At 41.9% G+C, this 26,059-nt stretch overlaps 1 protein-coding gene across 4 annotated transcripts in view; it reads right to left on the reverse strand.

Moving 5' to 3' along the window:
• Positions 1–16,857, reverse strand: part of SEMA6A (semaphorin 6A) — a 122,558-nt gene extending 105,701 nt beyond the window's left edge. For all 4 annotated transcript variants that reach the window (XM_066181356.1, XM_066181354.1, XM_066181355.1 and 1 more), the window contains exon 1: positions 16,254–16,857. The gene's annotated coding sequence lies outside the window, so the exon portion shown is untranslated. The remainder of the gene's footprint in view (positions 1–16,253) is intronic.
• Between the last annotated feature and the right edge of the window lie 9,202 nt (positions 16,858–26,059).

Genomic DNA, 26,059 nt, shown 5'->3' on the forward strand with positions numbered 1-26,059 from the left:
AAATACTTTGACCGAAGATTCAGTCAAAAAAAAAACCCCAAAACCAAGTGGTCAAGTTAAAGTGATACCTCAGCTGGGACCATCTTAGTGGTTTTACTATGGATGGGGGGGAAAATCTGCAAATTATTAATTGCTTGCAAGCTCACAGAGCAGGTGTTAACACGGCATATCAACTTTTACAAATATTATTAGCACTTCAAAGACATCACAAATATTGAAGTAGATAAATTCTCTATTACTTATTCTCCTCCGACATATCCTTAAGCAGGACAACACAGCTTGTCATCTTTTGCCTGCTGAGTTAAGGCTGAGAATATGCATTAGGTATGATGTATTCAGTTCAAGGAAAGGGCTTCATTTGAACTGATAAAAAGCGAGATTTTTTCCTGCAGTTAAGGGAGAGATCTTGTCCTTACTTTTCCATTTAGACCTGTATGTTCCAGAAATAAGTTTCATCTTCTTATATCTCACACTATAAGATAAAATTGCAATGGAGTTTTAAGCAGAGAATGATGGCAGTGACTTTAAGATGTCCTAGAGTTTTCTAAGTCTACAATATGGCCAAAGACACTGACTCTGTTTCACTTAGTTTCAATGTCAATATTGATGGGAATACTCTGTATACTGTTGGGAGATCACAGTTTCCATCATGAGTGTATCATAAAATTTTACAGACTATCCCACTTATTTCTTAAAAGAGAATTAGTCTTACTAGTTACTATGAGCCACCTTGTTACTCAGTGGCACTTGTGTTTCGTTCTACCTGGTTTCACCACATTGTTGCAGAAAGCACTTTTCCTTGTCTGAATCAGCAAGAACTAAGCTGGAGCTGTCAGCATGTTGCCTACAGAGCCAGGGCTGCTGAGGCAGCACTCTTGGAAGGATGACTTGTGCTACAACACATTCTTCATCCGTTGCATTTGTTGTCCTCAAAATCCAGCACACTCTCCAAACTCCCTACTTTCCAGGCTATGCAGTGAATATTTTAAATGGTCTTGGGACAGATGGCTTGAGTCTATTGTTTGCACTGAGAAGAACTGGTTCCCAGACTTGACTTCTTCAGACCTGAAGTTATAAGCCTGCACAAAGCAGAGATCTAAAAAAACAAATGCCTGGTTTGCAAAGTTTGGTTTACCATCAGGTAATGAGTGTGAGTGAAGAAATCAGGAAACATCTTTAGTTGGTGATAAATTTCCATGCATCACCAATGTATTTCCCATGCAACATCTTCATGATGTACTCAGGAAGGGAAAGCTGGAATATTTTATAATTCATTTGGCAAATCTTATTTATATGTGTATGCATTTGAGTTGTGTCTGCAAAATGACTCTAGACATTTTAGTCATGACACATTAAAACATAAAAAACTTGCTATTTTTTAAAATGAAGTGAGACCTGATCAGATGAGACTGAAGAACTAAGAGCTTTTTTGGTGAACACACTGCCTTCCTTCTACACACAATGCCAGCTGCTTGACAGCAGTTTTCTACTCAAACTCAAGGCTCCGCCTAAAAACACCTTTGGACTTGCAGATCTAGGGGTTGAGGTATGGGTTAAATGATGAGCAAAGGTGTGAACTCAGGTCAGAAGCAAGCATCCGTCCATAGAGCAATTGCAGGCTGCAAATACAAACATGCTACATTTTCAGAAAGGTCTTCCCCAGACACAAATCCAGGGTACCCAGGCAAAATGGATCTGGGGAGGGACACAACACACACAAGTTTAAAGGCACAAGAGGCCTCAAACAAACGTGTGACCACAGGCATCTTGATCACCCAGCTGTGTCCTTCTGCTGATTTCTCAGTCTGCACAGACCTAAAGAGATCAGCAGGACTGGGAGTAGAATTACTCCAAACAAAAAACCTTCTCCATGTATATTTTGCCATGAGGTAAAAAACCAACCAAACAACCAAATAAACAAACAAAATCCCAGAACATGCTAACCTCTGCAAGTCCTTTTTGTTAAGGCTTGAACACCTGGACTTGAGTCCTTAAAGCATAAGTAAATCTTGGATGTCTAACTAAAAAACCATCCAAAATACACGTTTTTATCCTCCCTGGATCCATAATGACTGTTGCTACGAAAATGAAGACTGAAAGATGTAATGTCTCAAGGAAGACACAAATGAAATGATTTGAAATAACCCCTGAGTTCACAAGGGACTGACATAAGGCAAAATTTCTTATATAAATGCACAATATTTCTCAATAAAATAATAATTAAAAAAATTAACTGGAAAACTGAAAGTTAAAGTTACCTTTGATTGATGGATCAAGCCCATTTTTAGCTGATTTTTAAACAGCTTTAAAAATAATTACTTGAATTACTATTTCTTTATTTTTTTTCTAAACACTGTAACAACATACAGCTGCTGCAGTCTATTTTTCTGCATCTTGCAAAAAACTTCAGATAATTCTGGAAGCTCTTTAAACATGAGATAGTATTTAAATACTCTTTTAAGCTACAGAAAATATACTTCATATGAGCAAGGGGATGTGGTAGAATTACTGACAGAAACTATTAAATGGCTTGCATCAATATCTACACTTCCCTTTGAAAAGAAGGGAAAAAAACTCTTAAAGGACGTGGAATATCTTCATCCCCTCCCCTCCCCTTTTCCCAGTTCTCATTAGTCTTATTTATCATTTCCATCTGGGTATGTTTGGGTTTGTCTCATACGGGCAGCTTTGCAAGTATATAATGGGAACATGGATACCATCACACTTTGGTCTTTCCTGTTCTTTTCTTTCCTTTTACTTCAGGTACTCATTTGTGTATGTGTGTATCAAAGGAATTACACTTTAAAGCACTCCTGCAAAGGACAAATATCACCCTAAGACAAACATGAGCACTTAGAGTCTTTGAAATAATAGATTCAGAGCACTAAAAGGCTTATGGCATAATTAGTTGGTGAGGTAAACGGCAGTGTTGGCAGCATGACCCTTGAAAAATTAATTACATTTGACTTCCTGCAATGACCTCTCCTCTCCTCTCCTCTCCTCTCCTCTCCTCTCCTCTCCTCTCCTCTCCTCTCCTCTCCTCTCCTCTCCTCTCCTCTCCTCTCCTCTCCTCTCCTCTCCTCTCCTCTCCTCTCCTCTCCTCTCCTCTCCTCTCCTCTCCTCTCCTCTCCTCTCCTCTCCTCTCCTCTCCTCTCCTCTCCTCTCCTCTCCTCTCCTCTCCTCTCCTCTCCTCTCCCTGTGCTTTTACCCTCCCTTCCCTATGAGTATGGAACAATAAAGCACTAAGAGAAAAGAAGCTTGAGACAGACCAACAAATGTTAATCTGGGACACCGTTTTGCTAATAAGCACAGCCGTTGTTTCTGTTCAGTGCAAACTGTATTATTTGTGTTCATTCGGTTGCATTTGAGTAGTTTGACTGTCTTATCTATCCTGTAGGGCTGAGCAAAAAGGCACACCCACTGAAACTAAACATGAATTTATTTTCTGTAAAAGCAGGGCTGAGACATGAGAGCTGTGAAAGAATCTTGTTAGCAATTCTCTGTGTAGGCAGCATGTTTCACTTTAATCATATGCATTACAGCCTCTACCCATGGCTTCAAATTCACTCCTAGATCTTTTCTGCACATCAGTTTGGCTCACCCACTTTCTGATGTTCCTGTCTCTGTATAAGAAAGTTGGAAACTGTTCTGCTTTTTACGCTGCAAACGAAACAGCAAGACTACACACGCACACACGCAGAGGCAAGACGAGCGCCTTTGAAGAACACGGGTCGTCCCCATCATTCCCCGGCGCTGCTCCGCGCTTCCCGCCACTCCCTCCCGCGGTCGCCCGGCCGCCTGCACGGAGCTCTTCCGACTCAAGAGGGCAGGCGACATGCAGAGGACAGCGCCAACAGCCAGCGCCGAGCAGGCGCTCGCCGAACTTCGAGACTTGCACAGGCACTTCTCACATTCAGCGTAACAATGTATGTGACCAAGCTCTTCTTCTGCTCCTCCCGCAATAACATTATTAGTCATAGCTGTACCCCTGCATTAAAAACTGTATCAAAAAGAGAATGTTCTCGTTCTCTTGAAACCTGTAACAATTTATAAGGCCACTCTGGAACAGGAAGAAAAGTTACTTTGTCTCCTTCAGAGATTTGACATGCAGGCTAATAAAAATGAGACAGATTCTCTCTCAGTGTATTCCACCCGCTGGAATATTTAAGGCTCTCCCCACCATAGATGTATTTCGGTAAATGTGTTGTGTTCGTTCTTACACAACCCTGCTATTTAAACGCGGGTAGTTGTTAGAGCAGGCTGTCATACGATGACTGTCTAGAAGTAGGCAGTGCAGTAGCAAAGTAGCACACCAGTTCCCCTGCTAACACGTTCTCTGCTGGCTTACTGTTGAAAAAATTCCAGTACTTGAATCTTTGAAGCTAAAATACCAACTCAATTTACAGATCCATTACAGTCCCGTGCCTTCTTGATTGTTCTGATATTTTTATTTATTATTATTGATATTTTGAGCTTGTGACTTAAGTTCCTAAAAACTCCCCCAAACCAGCAATTAATGACTCCTAATGAAGTGAAGTCAGCAAGGTTTATGTCACCAATACGAACAAGTCAGAGGTTAGCTCTTCTAGACAAACTCCATGCCTAGTAAAATAAACATGGAGATGCAATCTGAAGCAAAACTGTGCCCTCATTTTTCTGTTTGATTCTAATAGATCAAAAATTAGATCCTGTAATCTGTATTTTCCTGTCTCCACACAGCTCCTCTTCATTATACATATAAGAAATGTAACTGATTCTGATGACATGTCCATGACACTAAGGACACTCGTTTGAGTAGACAGTTGGATATTTGGAGCCTGGCACAAAGGAGGAGGTGAGGAGTAGTCCTAAAAATACAGTAGTTAAGCATCTGTGTAGATGCTCCAGGTTTTAAAAAGTTCCCGAAGTTCCTTGACTGTGACAACAATGAATTCTTTTATCTGCTTCAATCAAAGAGATTGCTGACCATTTATGGAAAAAAAAAAAAGTCAAATGAATTCATTCACTATTGGAAGTAATTCAATGGAAGTGATCTTACAGACCACTTCAGACATCAGCAGGCATTATATAGTCTACATTTTACACCCCTTTGCAGAAAATCACCAGCATTTAGCCATACCAACATGTTCTCAGGTAGGCCCTGGCTAAATTGCCTCTCTCACATAACTCCAACAGTGGAGTTGGGTGCTATATCTTCGTTCTTTGGTTTTGTTTTTTTGGTGGATTTTTTTTGTTTGTTTTTGGGTTTTTTGGGTTTTTTTTTTTTTGTTTTTTTTTTTTGTTTTTTTTTTTTGCAAAGGATATTATCTCCAGGATTTCAGCTACACGAGAGAAATTATGACAAAGATGAACACAAAAAACCACAAATAGTTAGAAATGTAAAAGGTGCATTGAAAAGGAATTAAAATTCACCTGTCAGAGAACTTACATTATTCCACAAGTTGCCTTATATTTTCAAAGCTTTTCCTCTGATAGGCACTTTAACAGTCGTTTGTAGTACTCTTAATAATGTTTTGACAAATCAAAACTGCATTTCACTTACAATCATCCAGTCACCAGCCTTCATCTCACACCGTCAGGCCATTAGCTCTATGTTGGCTAAATCTGCCTTTTGGACTACATGTGTTGTTGAATGAGAGCAGGATCCCTCTCTCTCTTTTTTTTTTTTTTTTTTTTTTTTTAAATATCTTGGGAAAGGAAGTGTTCTGGCAGCATGTCTAGGTCTTATGTGTAGAACAGGATAAAGTGGACACCACCCTGAAATATACACATCTCATGATAGAAATAATCAGTTTCTGAACATGATGAACTTCCCCACAACAGAATTAAAAGGAAACACCTTGCAGATAATTATGAAAAAGTGTAGTAGCTCATGAAAAATCTTTCCTTTTCCCAGAGCAGATATTTAAGGATTTAGTTATTAATTTCTTTTTAAACAAAAAAAAAATTCCTGTTCCAAATCAAGAATAATTTTACTGAGTGACAAAAAAAAAACGCATTCTAAATCATCACTACTTTAAAGTTTGTCTTCTTACTTCTTCGTAAAACCTGACATAACTCTCCACTTAAATTTCTTCCCCAAAACAAACAAAAAACCTAACAAAACCAAACCCAAATCCCATAAAAGTTCTGGACAACATATTTCCAGAAAACAAAGTTCTACTGCACAGTACTGTTAAGACATGTTACATAATCATTCTCATATAACAGAGTACAGCAAATTTTTAAAATCAAATAAACTGATAATTTCTGATTTAATATGGTTTGGATCAGTAAGCTGTAATTGCAAAAGATGTACATTTGCCATTAATGAGTACAAATTATTCAGAAGTGCAATGTGTTGAATGCCATTAGAAGTTTATGCACTTAGTACCAACTTCTGTTCATACAGAAAATTTAATTCAAAAGTTGATTTTGATGTACAATACCCTTCTTTCATTAGAGAGCTCTGATAAAAAGCCAGTAATAAAAAGACTTTGACCCGAAGCTCAAGATTGCAGTTGGACAGGCTCTAATCCTCTCTCTCTAAAAAAAAAAAGGCATTTTTCACTCAAATAGGAGTCTGTATTTAGCCATGCTCATGGCGTGAAGTACCACTCAAGAAAGATAATCCTGTGGTACTCGGCCTCAGCCATCAGGCAAGAGACATCAGGCTGTGCCCTGTGTGTGGAGTATCTGTCGGAAAAGCCGAGTCATCCCATCCTGTTCCTTGCTGAGATGTTCTGGGACAGGATTCTCACACAAACCCAGATGTGAGGGCCAGGGCTCAAGCTGCCCTCCAATCATTCCTCCCCATCCATGTGCTCCAAAGGACCAGTGGGATGAGTGTGCTCCGCCTACACCCGCTGACCAGATGCAGGCACGGGGGGGAGGGGGAGGGGGGGAGCTTTGAGGCTGAATAGGGCACAGTCTCCTCTGTTTTTTCATAAGCACACAGCCCAAGACTAGCCTAAATTTTCTGGGAACGTTCAGGTAGTAAGACGCTTGAGCATATGCAAGATTTGCAAAGCAAATGCTGTGATATTGCTTAAGGATGCAAACACAAAAATTACTGCCACAGAAATTATTATTTTCTTTTCTTGATAAGATTAGTATATTTGATGCTAAAATTCTGCTGTTTGGGAATGCAGAAGAACCTTTATTATCAATCATAAATAAATTGAAAGAAAAATATTCCCAGGGAAGTGGCTGAGTCACAAACTCAGGTATTTAAAAGACATATAGAGGTATATAGAAGATGTATAGATGTAGGCTTTAGGTACATAGTTTAGTGGTGGACTCAGCAGTGTTAGATTAAGGGTTGGACTTCATGATCTTCGAGGACATTTCCAACCTAAATAATTCTGTACTGAACTCTAAAAGGTGTAGGGGATTGTTGATGGGTGCTGAGTAGAAATACATTTTTACCCACCAACAGGAATCAGACTTGCTCCTTATACTGAGTATTGACTTATAACTCACTTCTCTGTTTCTTGGAGGCAAAAAATAAATAGTAAGGAAAAATAAACAACCAAAACACCCCACCAGCATAAAAGAAGGTAAAAATGTTCCTTACAGAACTGCTTAAACTAATTTCTATGCAAAGGGATCCTATATCTAACCTGAAACTAAATGGAATATAATAAATTCTGAAGAAAAAAAAACCAAAAACACAATGGAATTTGTACATCTACGGCTTTTGACCCAAGTTATTTCCTCGCTGTTACAATTTTCTTACTCAATCACTACCTTCCTTTTAAATGGAAATACAAAATGACAGAGGCATATTATTCTGTCAGTATAATAGAGACATGCACATTCTGTGTTTACCAGGAAAAAGACTGGGATTCATTTTATGCAAAATATGTGTACATAACACAGATCCAGAAGATTATAAACAAAAAATTCCATTTTATGTGAAAGTATAAAATTACAAATACATATTTTGTGTGCATCTACCAACAAATGAAACTTTAAAATTCAGATCAAATTTTCGGACTTCATTTGTTCAATTTGTAGGGCTCCTGAGGATTACATATACCAGGCATATGTTCTCAATCTGTTTACTGTTCTCACTTGAAAAATTGACAAGGTTGGGTAGTAAAGTTCCAAGCTGAAGCTTTAAAACTAGTCTTTGAGTGCAAAGTAACCATATGAATGCAAAAAAGTGCCTATTTTCCTGGTTAATTCTAATTATACTGAATTCTTTAATCTCAACTGTACATACTTTTAACATTATACTTTGACTGATTTGAATAGTCAAGACTGGCTTTTTTTGCATTGTTGTAAACAGAAGATACTTAGCAAGTTTCTCTGTGCTAGACTAAAATTGCTTCATTAGAACTGGAGGGATATCACATCATTCCGGAGACACTGTAAAATGTAGAAGAATTGGGATTTAAATATCTGGTCAAACATGTGCCTTACTATTGATCACACAGAAGTGAAGAAATTTTTTTTCTGAATGGGAAAAGAAAAAGGAAATCATTGTTTGCTTACTGAAATATATTTTCGCATCATTTTATATTATGCATAACAGACAAACCAATTGCTAGTGAGCATTCACAAGTCAGTCTTTCAGCTACTTTCCTGTTAGACATATTTACTACTTTACCATTTTCTGATTAATTTTCTCAAAAAAGCTATGTCTAACATCTCACAGTTCTATATTTCTGAAAGTATGTTTTAATGCTGAGTTTATGAACAAATATTGAAACATCATTGAAAAAATACTGCCAGTCCCAATACAGCACTGAAAGAACTTTATTTCTGTCTGAAAAAAGTAAATTTCCTCTTTTCTACTTGGTAATTCAAGCTGTTCTGCAGTTAACAAAAAGGTTCTTATTGTCTTATTAAATTTAAGGTAGCAATAAACATTAACTCAGTCTCAAATGTGGTATCATACTACACGTATCTAGGTTGAAACGGAATGTAAAACAAACTACCTGGATTGCTTAGGAAACCATAAATGCCCTAATTTACCCAACCATTTATCAGAAAAACTAATTAAAAGCTTTTTTTGTTCTTGCAATGGATAAAGGTAGCCATTAGTCTCTGAAGTGTATGATTTTACCAGCAAGACAAAACAAAAAACAAATCTTGGGAATAAATGTCAGCTGAACATTCACATAACAAGGTCCAGAGAGACATATCCAGAAGTTTCCACTTTTAATCCAACTCTGAAGAACATTGGATGCTGTTCTCTGATCCTTCAGAGCTCTTCTACTGCCAAAATAACTGCAAGGCTTGCAAGTCCGAATGTATCGTAAGCCTTTCCCAAGGCACCCCAACACTATCTGAGGAACTGAAACTATGGCAACCGAATAAGAAAGCAGCTTCCATGATTAATAGATGAAGATCCCAGCGACAGTGCCCTGCTAGGCCATAATTCAGGAATGCAGGAGGAATTAGCATAGAATCCATCTCAATCTACCAATAAAAAGTAGATTTTTAAAGGCATCAACAAAACAACATTTTTTTCAGCAGATAAAAAAAAGAAAAAAATCCACAAAAAACAACAACAAAAACCACAAAAACAAACAAACAAACAAACAAAAACCCCAAACAAACAAAAAACCCTTACGGAACTATAAACTGTTCAAAATCTCATTAACATTTCAATGAATGGCTGCCTCATGAACAAGTAATGGATAAATGTTCATGAACAATGGTGAAGGAAGCAACGTTGGAAATTTTCTGTTCAAGTATAAAAGCCATATGAAGAATACTCAATATATAGAACACCAGAGTGAAACTGAGCAGCCACAGATAGGGAAGTAGGAATAATGTTTGCTGCAGTCAGGAATATAACTTGGATGCAGTTTTTCCCATTGTGTTGGGAATTCCTATGGGAGAGTATTTTTTCCATCTGCAAAACTGGAACACCCGACCATACCTATTACATACTCTACACATTTTCATTAGTAGAAGGTCCTTGAGTCTATCAGGGTCATTGCAAAAACCAATGACAGGTATACCTTTTCTTTTTAAGCACATAATGAAACTTCTGCTATTATTGCCAGTAAAAGTGCTAGTAGAGTAGCTTTCATCTAACTAGGTGTTCCCAGACTGAGGTTAAAGGGGATAACAAAAACATTTCTTTGCACTTCTATAAGCATTAAGTTTTCACTAAAGGCAACTGAGACCATAAAAACATAGGAATGTTGTAGGGTTTTTTTCCTGCTTCATGGAAAAGGTGTAATGCTGCAGTCAAGGCATGGCTCTATCTGGGAAGGATGAGGGAGATGATGTCAAGGGCTTCCCATCCTGAGGACAGGGCCCATGCTGCTCTGTCACAGAGGTGCAGCAATACTGCGCACCTGCCCCTGGAAACTCTTTAACTTCATAACTGCAGGCCTATTGCAAAAGTGTATGGCTGTGGAAAGTTCCTCAGTAGCAGTTTTGTCAGTAGTTAAAAAAAAAAACCAAAACAAACCAAAAACCTGTCATTAACAAAAATGGCATGGAGTAGTCCAGGATACATGAATTTCAAGTATGTTATATAAATACTTTACATAGAAGTGTCTATTATTAACAATATTTTTAAAGGAAAGGTCATCACTGAATGTAGTGAATTACCATATGTCTTCACTCTAGTGATACAGCAACTGGCAGTTCTGTTAATAGCTGGTTTATCTACTTTACTTTACATCTCTCAGCCATTAAAGAAACACTCTGGAGCTTGGTGAAAAATTTCTTTCATACAAAAATGACTCTGTATTCACATCAAGCATATTGCACCCCTCCTTTGGGCAGATAAATAACTACAGTCCTCTACCATGAAAGACTTCACGAGATTTTGCAGCAAATTAAAGGAAAATTCATCCAGGGTTTTTCTCATCTTCTTCCTTTTCCGAAAACTGTGGGTGGGTTTTGGTTGGTTGGTTGGTTTGGTTTTTTTTTTTGGGTTTTTTTTTTGTTTGCTTGTGTTTTTTTTTTTTTTGGGGGGGGGGGGGTGGGGCAGGGTTTGTTTGCTTTTGGTGGTTTTTTCCCAAGTGAATTCTATTTTTTTTTATTCAACTATAGCCAGAGTTAAACTTTGGATTTCAGAGGACATAAACCTGGTAGCCTCATTTATGTTCATCTGGTGCACGAAAGTGGAGAACATGATTATTTTATGGGGGGAAGCATAGATCTCTTATCCCCTTCCCTATTTCCAGCGCTATCAGCCCTTATAAGATTTGACAAAAACTGCAGTTGTTTCTGTGTATGCCTGTCTTTCAAAGAACCCTCCCCAAGCCTTCCAGAATACCCTGATTTTGTACATCTCTTCTGTTTTGTCTCTCCCTCCGTTCCCATACCACATTTGATTTTGAATCCTTTCACATCTTCTGGAAGCTAAAACAAAATAGGCAAACGAGAAACTTGGTAACTCCACAAGACACACAGAAGCTGCAATACCTAAAATTATAACACAGTAGGTGGCACTCTTCCCTTTAAAACCTAAAGCTGTGCCTTGGGCATGTGCTGCCATATTGACATGTTGCAATCAAGACCCAAAACCAAAGCAACACTCACCATGGATAACCAGACCTCTCTTAACACTCCAGAAACATAAATCACTCACTTATTTTTATGGCCATGGGTAACACAGCACATAAGGAAAATAGAGACATACAAACTCTGCTCTGTCAGGTTTGTGCTTGAACTGGAGTAGTCCACTTTTACCTTCACAAACCCTATGTGCATCTAAGTCATTCCTCAGTCAGGGCACTGGTGCAACAGACCCAGACCAAAAATATTCTTTTAGGGATGTAAAGCTCAGGTCCAGGCTTTCCCCCAGCTGCTTACTTCTGCATTAGAACAGTGTTCACGGTTCCTGTATGCTGTTCATTGGCAGTCAGACTCTGTGCTACTGAGTTTATCTTACTGCCAAAATGTCTTTGCCCACCTAAGAATAATCCTGATACATGGAATTTATGAGCAAAAAATGCTCAAACGGTCACCAGTAAAAAGCATTGCTTAACACTCTTATTCTTCTGTTGTCCTGTCAAACAAAGCTTGTCACAACTTCTTGGATGTGACTTGCTCCATGATACACATACGGATCTAGGACTGACTTAACATCAAGGATCAGTCCAGACAAAATGTACTCACAGGACAGCTTCAGGTCCTTAGCAAGTATTAATTCCCAGCAGAGAACAGTATTTTCAGTTTGGGGCTTAAACAGAAAGAAACCCTCCACATTTAAGTAATATTTAGCAGCTGTGTTTACTCTCTGAAAATTACTCCGGTAGGCAAGGCTTTCCTGGGTCAGCAAAGCTTACTTGGGTGAATGAGACTGCAAAAGGTGAGGGCTAAAGATTTACTTCATCAATAAATGAATATTAGGAGGTCAAACAGTGCAGCATCTGTATCACATTCGGATAGTGAAAACTTCTGTTCAACTTCTGTAGCATATCATGCATCTAATTTCAGTGTTGTTTTCCAGACTTTACTGGCTTGTTTGTTTTCAGCACTCTGCTATAGCATATGGGAATCAGGTACTATACACAAAACATTTATTTCAGTAGTATAACAATGTGTTCTTGCAAACAAGCTGGATGTGAGACATGTATTAGCTCAGGTCAATTTAATCCTAAAACAGTTTATGTCTCCCCTACTGTAAACCATGTGAGCTCCTTTCATGTGTATTTGTATTTGGCTCTTCAAAACAAGATGACAAATTTCCCCTTCCCTTCACAAGACATGCACAAGCAAGTTCACAATCACCTACTTCCTTTCTAATGCAAACAATTCTAGTCTCGATTTCTTACAGGTGATTAATTTGATCTCGGTCCTTCCCTTTTTCTCTTTTTTTTTTTTTTTTAATTCCTTTCAAAAATTTAATGAAGGCAACTCCTCATTCTTAGCCTGATCCATCTCCTTCTTCAGTCTTTAACACTGGTATCTGCAATCTTCTATTTGCAAACATAAAGAAGGGACTATGGCTAATACTCACTTTCCTCTTCAAGCAGCTAGAAATGTTAACTAGTCATCCTCCTCACCGATGTCAGTGCCCAATTATTTTTTGATTCAAGTAGCATGAGTTCAGTTGATAAGGTTGGTTTGCCATTAAGGAAGAATATACAATTTTCAAGACTAATTGAGAGCACACAGAACATCTGTGACCACCTAGTTTGTAGTCCCTGAAAGCATTCACCTGCACTTCAAGCGTTTGGTGCCTAGTGCACGAAAAGTAAATGTTGCAAATATACATTACAGTATCACTTACTATTTTAAATTTTGTTTAGCATTTAGGCAGAAATCTCATCTGGGCATGCTGCTCCTGAACTCAGCTTCCACGAATGCCAGAGATTTTCTCCAGTGAACAGTGGTGGAGAACAGAAATAAACTCTTTTATGCATATGAAATTATTTGGCTTTAAAGAGAGTTAGTTCTCTCTGTCTTGTAACTTATGAGAAGCTACCATATTAAAACTAGGCTCCTATTAGATAAAAAGATACCCTAGACAGTGAAATACCTTTAATAGTGACAAACCTTCCTCACCCTACTGAATCACGTACTTGCTTTCAACCATGTTCAAGGCAATTCCATGACGAAAAAGATTTGCTGGAGTACACTGGAATTTCCTCACAATACACTAGAACGGTCTCATTAAAAAAAAAAAAAAAAAAAAAAAAAAAAAAAAAAAAAGGCAGCTAATAACAGCAAGACCATTTTCTGTTTCTGATCTGAAAAAAAAAAGGCAAAGGAAACCCTGAACATGGGGTTCATAAAGCTGCATAAATCTTGCCATGAGAGAAAGCTACAAAATCTTAATGAATTTTGAGTTGAATTTTGAATCAAAAGAGCCTGACTGCATTGGACTTCGTCATACTGATGTCAAAGGATTTAATCACCAAGTAAAGATTACTTGGATGAGAATGGTTTACTGGATGACACTTAAATTAATGCACACCAAAAGAAGTCACTATATTAATTGTTGCAAAGATAGCGGGGAAAAACACACCTTTAGCTACCTATATTTGAGGTCAAGTTAGTAATTATATCATTACTGGATGATAAAAAACAAGGTAGCAGAATCTATATCAAATAATAAGCCACTTCGTGCAGCCCTGTGACAGAAAATGGTTGTGGACACTTAGCAGTTCGTTATTTACAACACCTGCACGCTGTGTGTGCGCCTTCAGAAAATGAAGCATTCACCTTGCTTGCAGCGCCAGGATTTAGTATGTTTTGTACTATACACAAAGCAAACTACAGCCTTTATTTTTTGCTGTTCTATCACTGAAATAATCTTCTGCAGCAGGTGAACATCCGTGCTGCACAGACGTCAGCGCAAACGTGCATGTTTACAAACTTCAAAAGCAGCAATTAGCACGGGAGAGGAACGGGAGGACAAATTATCCCCTGAACAAGCGGACAAGGCTAGAAAAAGAGCAATTTGCCTAAGGGAAACCCAGCAGTTACTGCCTTGCGACTCACGCTGGGATGACCCAGGCAGGACAGAGGCGGTGGCGACGGGCAGAAAGGCATCATCACTGCAAGTGACAGGGCTGCAGCCTCAGCCTTGCTTCCCCCGCCAGCCCTCTATCCGCACACCGTCCGCTCTACTCCCGGGAACGCCTCCCTTGGACAGCCTGGCAGTCAGGTACGAAGGAAGGGGAGGTGGGACGGCCGAGCCCTCACAAGAAGCAGGTACTTTCTTCAGGCGTGATGGAGACCCAAACTTTTCACCGCCCTCCCTGGCGGCGGAGCGAGGGGCGGTGCTCACCCTCGGCTGCCCCAGGGGCTGCCCGAGCCCCCGCCGCCGCGCCCCGTGCCTCGGCGCCGCGTCGCCAGCGCACGGCAGACGGAGGCGCAGCCTTCTAAACTCACCCTGCCCTCAGGCAGCCTCCCCTGCCCCTGCAGATAAGGGGACAGGGTGTGTGCGTGCAGGGTGAAATCCCTTCCCTGCTCAGCATCTCTTTCGCTCAGCACGATCCTGTTCTCTGCTCGGCATCCTTTCCTCACCTCAGCATCATGCTGTCCCCTCCTTGGCATCCCTCCCCACCTCAGCATCCGCGGCACGAAGGACCCCCTGTCCCCGCGCCCCGCCGCTGGCCCCGGCAGTCCGCGGCGGCGTGGGGCATTTGCGGGGCGCCGCGTCGCCACCCCCCAGCCCCTCCTGGAGGGCCAGCCCCGTTACTCGCCATTAAAAAAACCTTTTTCTTTTCCGCCGTTTCTCCCATTTGGCCCGGACCCCGAGGGCGGAGAGAGGCTGAAGGAACGACAGGGCGAGTGCTGGGCGGAGGGAGAAGAGCTGCGCTGCCCCACACAGCTTCCCGCCCGCCGGGCAGCCACGGAGGGGTCTGGCCTTCCCCAGCCCGTCTGCCTGCGCTCCCCAGCCGAGGAGAAGCGGCTTGGCAGAGCCACCGGACCGAGGGGGAAGAGGCTTGAGGCACCCGGCAGAAAGGGTCGGGGAGCATCCCTACCCCCAGAGCCACGCTTCGCGGAGCTGAGGGAGGGCAGCTGGCAGCCCACCTTCGCCTGGGCTAGGGTGGAGGGGAAGGCGGCCACTGTGTGTGGGGAGCGGGCGGGGAGGTGAGCCCGCGGCCCCAGCCCACGATCACTAACAAAGCCCGCGGCTGTCTTAGGGCTGCTCCGCGGACGAAGTTGCCTCGATTCCCGGCCACTTCCCCCAAAAAGCAGCGCCAGCCTCGGAAAAAAAAAAAAAAATACATCGGCTGCAACCCAACTACACCGCGTGAACAGCAGAGACGGCGGTGTTACACCTTTACACGGAGCTCCCACATAGTTCTTGTAACAAAGACCCCACCACCCAGCCCTACACGATGCCCGGAGGCCCCGGGGTACCTACCCGGCGGCCTCGGCTGCGGCCACGACGGCGGCATCCCGCGGCCTCCCAGCTCCCCACGGTGCCGGGCGGGCACGACCCCCTGCCAGTGCCAGTAAGGGTTCGGGGATGCGGGCGAGGAGCCCCAGCACGGCGCATGCAAGCCCTGCCAAGGGCTAGGGGAGGGAGGATAACGTGTTAGTCAATTGGTGGAAGTGGGGGTAAGGAAGAAAAAGAGGGGCGCAAATAAAAAAGGGACAAGAAAGACGAAGCCACGAGATACCGGGAAAGTGACAAGAGCAAGCCCAGCGTGTGCACTTGCGGGCGGCTCTCCTCCTCCCTAGGCGCCGCAAACGATGTCGAGACAGAAGGCAGCAGCCCGCCTCAAACCACACACCACCCTCGCTCCTTCCGAGTCTGCCGGGCGATCCGGGAGCCTTCCCTTCCGAGCATTCCCAAAACATAAGGTAGGGGTACGGGCAGGGGGGTACTGTACCTTTTCGATGCATGTATCTGGGCAGCTAGAGGACAACTAGCTGATTTAGTGTTCCATTTAGTAATCCATTTTAGGGGATCTCTCTGGGAAACTGCACCCACTCTCTCCTTTGCAATCCTTTGTCATTACTACATGTGTGCTTCCCGGGCGATGGTATATTTAATATTTCTACTTTCTGAAATGCAAAGGCAATTTTTTCATTTCCAACGATGGGCGAAAAGGGGAACGATCAGCAAAAAGAATTAAAAAAAAAAAAAGAAAAAAGAAAAAAGAAAAAAAGAAAAAGAAAGGAAAAAAAAGCGTTAGCAACTCCTCTCCAGACCCAAATTCCACTACGGTTCCACTCCAGTAAGTCCCCTTCAGTCGAGCCTCGGGAGGTAAGTCATGTCGCGGTCTCCTGATCCCTCTCTACCAAAAGTGCTCCCGGTGTGACGGCTGCTTCAGGAAAACTCCGAGGCTGGATGCACTCGCTGTGCCACGGCAGGAAAATGTAGTCGCTGCTCGCCTCGAGCTGCCGGGCATTGGACTGTGCGCGGCGAGTACGCGGGAGCCGCTGCTTCTCTCTCTCTCTCTCTCTCTCTCTCCCTGTCTCCCGCCGCTGCCGCTCCGTCTCCCGCCGCCCGCCCGCCGTTCCCGGGACGCGGCTCCGCCGGCGGAGGCGGAGACAAAGCCCGGACTGGAGCGCGGCGGGCGGGCGGACGGGTGGGCCTGCCCCGCTCCGCACCCCGCCCCGCCCCTCCCGCCGCTGCGGGCGGGGCACGCGCGCCGCCACCGCCCCGCCCCGCGGGGGCGGGCCCGGGCCCAGGCGAGGTGTGAGGGACCCCGGCGGGCGGGGGTGGCGCCGAGCGGGTGTCCGCGGAGGGGAGACTTACAGTCCCCGGCCCTCGGAGCTGTCGCCACCTCCAGCCGTCACGGTCGTTCCGCACCGCCAGTGCGCGGAGAAACGGCGAGGGGCGGGGAGGCGCCCGCGTCAGTGGCGAGAGCACGGTGCGGGACAGACAGCCGGCCGCAGCCCCCCGAAGGATTGGCCGCCCCTCCGCGGGATCCGGGGCTGCTGCGGGACCCGGGGCGGCAGCGTAGCCCCGCGCACGGGGCCGGGGCGGCCTGTAACCCCTTGGGCGCATCCTCTGGCGGGGAGCGGGGACGGGGACCGCAGCTGGCGGCTGGCCGTCCGCTTGTCGCCTTTTCCCCTTTCGCACCGTCTCGGTCCCGCCTCGGTGGTCGCTAGCTGCGCTAATCCCTGTCTCGGATTCGATCCAGCCGGGAGCAGGAGCAAGCGGCACTAATACATTAATCCCCGTCCCCGCCCCGAGGCCCCCCGCCTCTGCCGCCGGCGGTAAATCCCCCGGCCCGGCCGCGGAGCGGTGCGTGGACCGCGCCGGGCACCGCTCCTCATCCGCCGCGCCGGGGGTTCTGCCCCTCCCGCCGCGGGAACGCCGTCCCGGGAGCGCGGCGGTGGGGGCGGCGGGGAGGCTCCGCTGCGCCGGCAGACCCCGCCGGGGCCCGAGCCCGGGACTGGCCCCTGAGTCCGGCCTTCCGCCCCCTCGTGCTTCCCGCTCGCTCTGGCCCCCACTCCTCCCGGGCCCCTCTGACCTCTCGGAGCATCAGGGCTGGGACGTACAGGCTGCGGGAGCGGGCTACGCTGTAAACCCTGCAAAATAGCTCGAAGTCGGTGAGGTGAAAATCCGCGTGCTCGTTTCTTCGACGGCGGCATGCGATTCATGAGTTTTAACAGTGATTTCTACCCTTTAGATCTCACCGGCGTTAAGGCTGCAAGGAGAGCCTCTAGTTGTTCCAGCGCCAAGGTGTGTCGTTTCCAGGGGATTCATTTACATGTGCAATTGCTTTAACATGATTTATACTTTTTTTTTTTTTTTTTTTCCCGTTTTTTTTTTTCCCCTTCCGTAACCTGATAAATGAAAGGACAGAGTGCAACCAGGAGAATTGCTGTCAGGTCACGAAGTGTGGCATTAAAATTAAAGTAATTACTTGTTTATGACTACTGGTTTTTTCTGCCTTTTTTTTTTTTTTTTTTTTCAGATAATGAAAGGACTCTGAGACATTGATTTTGGTTCTGTATTTGATTTGGGTTCTAAACCACACATCCATTCAATTTCTAGTTTTTAGATTACAAGGGGAGACATTCTTCTGTACCAAGAAAAAGTTTCTTCATTCCTTTCTGACAGTTAAAACTGAATATATACTTATAGTAATTTTATGACCAAAGGAACCAAGATCTAATATTTTCTTTCTCTCTCCCTTTCTCCCTTTCTCCCTTTCTCCCTCTCTTCCTTCCTCTCTTCCTTCCTCTCTTCCTTCCTCTCTTCCTTCCTCTCTTCCTTCCTCCCCTCTTCCCCTCCCCTCCCCTCCCCTCCCCTCCCCTCCCCTCCCCTTTTTCTTTTTCTTTTTTCTTTTTTCTTTTTCTTTTTCTTTTTCTTTTTCTTTTTCTTTTTCTTTTTCTTTTTCTTTTTCTTTTTCTTTTTCTTTTTCTTTTTCTTTTTCTTTTTCTCTTTTTCTTTTTTCTTTTTTCTTTTTTCTTTTTTCTTTTTTCTTTTTTCTTTTTTCTTTTTTCTTTTTTCTTTTTTCTTTTTCTCCTTTCCTTCCTTTTTCCTCCTCTCCTTTCTTTCCCTGTAAATCTAAACCAGAAGTGACTTCTGCACCAAACAGAGTAATTGCTGGGGACAGATAAATTTTAGTGAAACAAACTTCTCCTAGATCTGAAAGCAATTACTCAACTGCTACAAATAATTTCTGGGTACCAAATGTGTGTCAGGGGAGTAAACCAGATGAATGTACCTTGATTTGCCAAGATCCCTAACCCCGTTTTCACAAAGAGGTCCTTGAGCATATCATGGTACCTTTTCCTCTGTCAGAAAATGAGAACAGAGACTGAACATAGTCAGGATTTGTGGGGAATACCCATTTCACAATAGCTAAGTCTGACATATGATCATTATATTATGTTCAATCACTGCATACATTTTGAAGTGTTCAAAACTGCCACAAATTTTGTTGTGGGTTTGAGCTGGAAGCAGATAGAGGTTTGGTCTTTACTGTGTGCTTCAGAAACTTCACAAATATTTCCACAATACTGAATGGCTTATCTTACCATTGCATTTCTTCGTTAATCAAAAAAAGCTCTCTGACAGAGAATATTTTCCCTCCTATATTTAGGCTTTTAAAAAATACATACCAGATTTTTATACAATGAAAGTTCTGGAAGAAGCAACACTAAAAAATCCTATTTCCCAGATACTGGTACTAGCTAAGGCATCAGTTACTAAAAGTTTAATATTCTGGTTTTTTTTACAAAATTGTTTTTCATTCATCAATTTTTCCCCTGTCTTTAGTTTCCAAGCCTCTGCTGCCTAACTTCAGTTAAATCACGCACAGTAGCCCTTTTTCATTTAGCCCTTCGCCAAAGTGACACCCAGCTCTTCTGTCCTTCATTATCTCATGTTTTGCTCTACAAACTCTGAAGTGTCTTCATGGCTTTAAAACCCACCCTAGTTTTCACCTGACTCTCTGTTCCCTTTTTCACTCTGTACTCTATCCAATGAACTATTCTCATGTTTTCTCTCCCACCAAGCTTTTTATTCTATTTTTTGTGGAACTTTAATGTTTGTCTCAATTCTTCATGCTGTCAGATTTTCTGAAAACAGACACAACCTTACTTGTTTTGCCTAGACTAGTTAATAATTCTGGGCTACTCACATGGGGTTGGGAAGGGAATTATTACCCTTATTGATGGGAAAAGACATCTTTTTTTTTCCGTGTCTGCTTTCTGGCAGCTACAGCAGTAGAGTGCGGTGGGTTTTCCAGTCAGAAATTCTTGGTAAGGTCTCCATGGAGCTGTGCGTTTTAAAATCCTGATCTGAACAATTCACACAGGCTATGGAGAACTTCTTCAACTCCTTCCACCCCTCTGCAAAGTAGGTCTTTTCCAAAAATTTGACTTTAGTTCATGTGAAAATGTTATCTCTACTCCTCCTTCCTAATCACATGTGAGATATGTTTGTGAGACGCGTGGCCTGTATGGGGGAAGAGCATTTGAATCTCCTTCCCTGGCAGCAGCTGCCTCTTTCTGTTGGGATGTGCAAAGTTCGCTAATTTGATGGTAATTTGTTTGCTGAGCCCTACATTGTATAATACATATTTTCTACTGTACTATCTTCCCAGAGCTATGTAGTTGTAGGAGCAGCATCCTGTTAGGTGCAGCTTTCAGAAGCTGGAATACTGCAGGGGTGCAATGGCACTTGGTTGAACTCATCCCCATTCATTACCTTGCTACACCAGAACATTCAACACATATGCAGTATATGCAGCATTCCCTGATTCCAGTTAGTTAGATTCAGTTCAGCTTGTTCTTGCCACTATTTCAAAAGCTCTAAATGCAGCAGAGTTTTGTATTGTCAAGAGACAACACAAATGGCAGAGCTGGGGACTTTGACAGCTGTCTGGGAAATACTAGGGGGTTTTGCCCCAGGGAAGGTATAAGATAATTTTGATGTCTACCAGGCACTTAAAGGCTATAATCTTATGAGGGCTTATACTCCTTTTTCCTGTTTCCTACTTGAGCATCAGAGGAGATGCTTTTACCCATGGAGATATATGTCACCACAAATAAAAACAAAATGTTGAGTGCAGGCACATCTTAATATAAAGTAAGTGTTGACTTCTTTAATCTTATAGCAATACTGAAATCTCATCAAACTGCAAATATGATTTGTGTCAAGACAAGATTATTGAATGCTTGGCAAAGTAATTACTCATACACAGAGAAAAATAAGATCTTTCTTTTTCCCACTTCATGGAAATTCATCAAACTCAGCTGTACTCTGAAAATGTGGTTGAAAGTGGGATTTTTTAGCAGCTTGTAGCTTTACTTAATGCAGCTGAACAAAACAAGAGTTATAAAAAATCTGCACAGACCCTATTCTCAGCCTCTTAGTGTAAAATGACAATAGGACTTTTGCCCAATAAACTCATGCAGAGTCAGGTTTGTAGTTTAGAGATATGAATGCTAGACATTTTACAGCTCTTTCTGAACATGTAAAATGAGATGAGATTAAGAATAATTTGTTTCCTCTATGGTCGTGATTTTTGATGGTTGGTGAATCCTTGCAAAATTCTTTCTGTAAATAAGAACCTTACTAGAAATGCCACAATTTTAGGATGCTGGATGGATTTGCTTTTCTTAATCACTTTATTCAGACATTTTCCAAGTGTATACTCAGATGACTATAGGTTGACATGGGATGTGCTCAGCCAGGAGCACCCAGAGTATTCAAAGTTCAGCAAAGTCGTTTGTAATATTCACTGGAAATATCAGTGAAGGTTTTGCCTCTGCTGGGAACCCAGAGTGTCTCTGTGCCAATTCTGTTCAGGTTGGTCTTTACAACTATGGAGGATTTTGGAAGGCAAACAAGGCTGCAGAGCAGATGTTTTATGCAGGAGGCTGCCCTGGTCAGCTCCTGCTGTACTGTGCCAGAAAAATCAGCAGAAATTCATGTTGTGCTGTGAGCAACATTTGCATGTCACTGTGTCATCTAGTTCCCAGAATGGGAGAGTGTTACATGATGGTGAAATAAGCAGAGAAAACTGTGGATCGTGGCTGGACCATATGGTGAAGGGAGTGGCTCCCTTAGAAAAAAGAGAAAACAACTGAACATGTAAGATCAATATGGGAAAGTAATGTAAAATTTAACAGTTGTTAAAACCAACAGAAATTTGCGGTGATTCATTATCAAATTACTCTAAACACACATGGGCCAAATCCTCCTGTTCAACATAATCTTTTTAATGGTAGTGCATCTGTAACAATTTCACTTGCCAATGATCTTTTTTAAAAAAATTCACAAGGAAGGGATTTTATGGTAATTTTTAACTAGCTTGGAGAGCTCCACAACAGGAATATAACTGATCGGTGGTATTCCATAGGCACTTAAGTTCAAGTCACTAGAATATTATTTGCTATTGAACTCTATTGGATTTTCCATAAAGGGAAACTTAATTTCTTCACACTTTGGATGTTGATGATCTCACATTAGTCTCTTGTAGTTAGAGTCTCTGAGAGGAAAATTAATCAGAAACTATAAAGAGAGCATCTGAAGAGAGTTTTCAAGGTTTCTTTCTCCTCAGTTTTGCTGTGGGAGAAGACAGCATGCTCCTCAGTTACTTCATGGTGATTTAAGTTTTAAGTTTTTAGTTCACTTTTTCAGAAGATCCACACCCCCAGCTATTCCAACATGTTTCTTAGGTATTGCACTCTTTTTGAGGATAGTGAGGAATTGAACAGAATAAAATGTTTCTCTCAGCTGCTGTTTCTGTATGACTAAGGTCTGATGCTAACTACTGAGTTGTCTGGACACTAAGTGAAGAAGTCTCTCTCTTTGAAAGACTCTCTGAAAACCTGTCAAATGTATTTTGTTTGAAAAGTTATGTTAAATTCATAGTTTTCTTTAGGTAAATCTTCAATTCTTGTCAGGACTCCTTAGAATAAGGCTTGATCAAGAACTTAAGGCAAACAGTGAAGAAAGATTTATTTTTGGCTTTGCCTGTGTTCTTGCGGTGGATAAATGGGTTCAAAGTAAAACTTACAGAGGCTCCCAAAAAAAGCAATGAATGTTTCATATCTGCGTGGAGTAACTAAGTGTAAAATCATCCTAATTGAAAAGACAGCGCTGAAATAAGTAAATATTATAATAATAATTTAAGTACAATTTCAGCACCAATCAGGGAGCAAACCCAATTTTGAATAAAAAGAAGTAGTTAGTTTAATAAATCAAAATCATTACTTTCAATGTCCCTTCAGTGGAACTGAGCCTTTAGGAACACTCAGTAAATGGAATTGCCAGACAATTCAGTATTACTAAATAGAAACCATTACTGGTTTCAGTATTGGAAAAAAAGAGGCTTTATTCCATCCTGCTACCCAACAAATACACACAATTTATAACATTAACTCTTATCCAGCTGACTTTTTCCTTTTCCTTTTCTTTTTTTTTTTTTTTTTTTTTTTAATCCTCAAATTGATGACAGTGGGTAGAAGAAAGTGTTTGCAACTGACAAACTAAAAAGAGGGGGAAAGAGGAGCCAGGATAAAATGGAAGAGTCTGGATGATAGCTCCAGCTGAGAAGATTTGTGAGTGTGCAGTAGGGAAGGAGGGAAACCAGAGAGGAGTGATGGGGGAAGCAGATACGTAGAAAGAGGACCAAAGAGGATGGAAAGCAAACAATCTCTATATGCAGCAAAAAAATTACCAAGATAAAATAAAACAATGAAAGAAGAATGGGATTAGTTAGACCTTGACCATTGATCAGCTGATTGAAAACTATCTTTTTAGTCAGGTTTTATCCTTCAATCCTCAAAGATTGCTGAATTAAAAAAAGAAAAAAAAAAAAAAGAGAGACTGAGTAGCTTTAGCTTTACACTTGCTTTTAAACAATATGAATATTTTTACATACTAAAGGAGGAATTGATGTCAAGCACATTATGGCTTGCTAAGATACAGAAGAGTGACTGAAAATGTGTTGAAAGACCCGACACAGTCTTTGGGAAGAAGCTGTGTCCTGCTTTTGGCAAAGCAGTTTTCATCAGTGTCAGTCACCTCCTAACACAGCCTGATGAGTTATTTGGACCCAATTCTGTGCGGAAAAAGTGACACAGGATAACCAGGAAATAACAGTGCTCCAGGACAAGGGATCAGTCTCAGTCTAGAAAGGCAGCAGCTTGACAGTCATCATCTCTGATGGGTGGGCTGGATGCAGTTTGGCTCCTCTTGCCTCACAGCTGTGAGCAAGGTGAAATCAGCAGGTGAAAGGAAACATGTCTCTCACATCCTCCCTGTGCACCTTCCCTCACCAAGTCTGACTTAATGTCCCTGGTCTCTCACAGAGAAGAGCAGAAATTTATTTGTCTCAAATGGAAAACATGGGATGAGCCATAAGTTTGTAGCACAGTGTGGTTTTCATTGGTTACAGTGGGGAGTTGGTGGGATCTCCTGAGTGATTTTTGAGAATGCTGTCTAGCAAAAATATTATTCAGGAAAAAGAACAGAAATGTATATTTTCCTTTGTCTGCTTGTCTGTAATTCATTTTCCTAGGAGGAAAATAGATCAGATGGTGTCTAGCTCTAGTTTCATTAGCTGGTGTAGAAAGGGCTCTCTTTTGGCTTTTTCCTGTATTACATTACATGGAGGAAAGTAATAATAAAGAATTCGGGAGGCACATATTTGGTGGTCTGTATTTTTCCAGATAATTATCTGTACTCTGCCAGTGGTGCTTGTATTTGAAAGGGTTTGACTCAGTAAGAAGTTGCAGTGAAGCTCATGCAGGTAGGTGTGGAGTTAGATGTTTCTTACTGTGTGCAGATTTGATAGTCTGGCCCATCTGATGAGGATGATGAGAGGTGCAACCCCTCCCTTCCAGCCTCCTTCTACCCTTGTGGTTGTCTGGAGTTTCCTGGTGATTGTTAGAGCTGAAAAGCATTTGCTAATGAAGCCTGAACTATTAAGAGGGAACAAGGGAAGGAGAGCAGAGACTTCCTGTGTTTGCTCATTCCTGGCAATCATTATCTAGCTGCTGCTCCCAACTGTGACTCTCTCAGGTAAATCATAGCCTAGACATTCCAGTCCTACCTAACTGAGTTTCAGTCACTCTGCTGCCCTGATATTAGTGCAACAAAATTGAGACGAAGTGAGTGAAAGCCATTTGGAAGATTAGTCACTGTTTCAACAAAAAGGACAAGAGACCATACAGAAACTCACTGCTGGGAGAAGTCTATTTAACTCACCATGAAAAGAGGGTTTCCACTGTTTGAAGACACATATTTGATTTCTGACTCAAACTGTCGTTGTCCTTTCTGTAAACCACCATACCAAAATTTTTACCAGTCTTTTAGAGTGTACTTACCAGTGCACGTGTTGAAAGTTTAGTAGATGAAGAAGAACACTTCATATTGAAGAAGTGCAAGACTATGCATAAGGAAAAAGAAATGTGGAGGAAAATATCAGCTTGCATGCAAAAAACCACAGGCATCCTCATTTATGTGCCATCAGTAATGAAACTCCCACTAGCTGAAAACATATTAACATGTTATTGTCCAGGGTATAATTTATACCAATATTCTTGGTGACTAAGTCTTTTTATTTGGTCTGTCCTGAAGACATTGTTCCTCGCTTTTGGCAAGAACTTCCTGTAGATGTTTCTTGGATTGTACTTTCAGCCCTATGTGGAATATACATTACTGTTCACAGAAAATCAGCAGAAAACATATGTGCATTTTAATATCTACTTATACACTATGTCAAAGACACAAATAAAACTTGATGTTAGGGTATTAAATTTCTGCTTGGGCCTGTGTTCAATTGAAATCTGTAAGTTGGGTGTTCAGTTAAATAAAAATCAAAGAATATTTATAAATGTGCTGTGTTTGATGTGGTTTAAAGTGCTTGGGGAAAAGAAGTGGACTTAGAGAAATCTTTGGGAGATTTGTCGTTGACGTTCATGAGACCTGAACATCACTCAAAAGACAAATTGGTAACATTAACCAGTTAATAACCATGCCTTCTAACTCTGTGAAAATAGAAAGCTAGGGAAACCATAAATGTAAAATAGAATTTAAAAAGACCCCTAGGCATTAAACTGTAAAGTCTGGTTCAAGTCTTGGTCTCACTCGAATCAGTGGCCAAACTGTAGCTGATTTCAGTGTAGTGAGACAGCAATTTTCAAGCTCAAATCTGGATTGTGGTGTTGTCTTTGTGTTGTAAGATAAGACATACAAACCCCGCCTTTTTCCTCTATC

This window comes from Chamaea fasciata, unplaced genomic scaffold, assembly GCF_029207755.1.
Source record: "Chamaea fasciata isolate MVZ Bird 193981 ecotype frontalis unplaced genomic scaffold, bChaFas1.0.hap1 SCAF_4, whole genome shotgun sequence".
Taxonomy (NCBI): Eukaryota; Metazoa; Chordata; class Aves; order Passeriformes; family Sylviidae; genus Chamaea; species Chamaea fasciata.